The sequence below is a fragment of the Piliocolobus tephrosceles genome, chromosome 5, assembly GCF_002776525.5.
Source record: "Piliocolobus tephrosceles isolate RC106 chromosome 5, ASM277652v3, whole genome shotgun sequence".
Classification (NCBI taxonomy): domain Eukaryota; kingdom Metazoa; phylum Chordata; class Mammalia; order Primates; family Cercopithecidae; genus Piliocolobus; species Piliocolobus tephrosceles.
Genome location: NC_045438.1, coordinates 168,070,516 through 168,071,435, shown reverse-complemented (window position 1 = coordinate 168,071,435; position 920 = coordinate 168,070,516). Strand labels below are relative to the sequence as shown.

At 46.8% G+C, this 920-nt stretch overlaps 1 protein-coding gene across 5 annotated transcripts in view; it reads left to right on the top strand.

Annotated features, from left to right (window-relative positions):
* Window positions 1-920, top strand: part of DUSP22 (dual specificity phosphatase 22) — a 57,070-nt gene that overhangs the window by 39,013 nt on the left and 17,137 nt on the right. The window lies entirely within an intron of this gene.

The window sequence follows — 920 nt, the reverse complement described above, 5'->3', positions numbered from 1 at the left end:
ACGACCCCTCATCACTGTGGAAGGGGCTGCAGGGATCCTCTCACTTAGGTCTTAGTTGCGGTGAACAGACCCTGCTCTGACCCAGTTTCAGCAGGAAACAGAGCTCTTACTAAGAGATAGTCAAAGCTCATGGTTCCCTCAGAATAGATGGAGAACAGGTTTTAGGCTGAAGTTCAGGAGCCATCACCAGAAAACTGGCCCCAAGCTTATCGCCCACTTTGCCCCGGGCCAGCCCACCTGTGCCCACCTGCACCAGCGAAGCGCGTGTGCTCTGTCCCCGCCCTGCACCCACGAAGCCCACGTGTGCTTCCTGGATCCCACTCGATAGCTCCCCGTCTGACTCTCAGGGTGGACCCTTGGGTCCATGAAGCCAGGTGGGGAGTCCCTCATCGCAAGGGCGGTTGGGACACGAGTGTGTCTGGTGCCTGTGTTGGGAAAGGAGGATTCGCAATGTCAGGAGTTATAAAATGTGTAGGGGGTGTGGAAGGGTTAGGGGCAGCTACACATTTAGTCGTTCCTATTAGCAAATACAGCATAGAAATTCCTGACAATAGGAGTTAATGGTAAAAGTTTAATTAAAAAATGCAGAAATTATTTGTGAATAATTATTGAAGATGTGCTGCGTTGTAACTCCATCTTCTGAGGAACCTGAGCTTGTTTGTCTGTGTCACTCTTCTCCTTCTCTGTGCTTTTATTCTTCAAAGTTGGTTACTCTTCCAGTTTCTGATGTGCTCCCCTCACCCCTAGTATTGTCTGTGACATGATGGCAAGATTCTGTGAGATTAGGCAATTAAGAGAGGAATAATTTTAAAATAATTCATCTAATTCTTCATCAGGCTATAATCTCTTACAAAGAGAATATCAGATTTTTATGTTTTGTGTTTCTACTTGGCAGAGCTTTTGAAACATTCTTTCAGTCC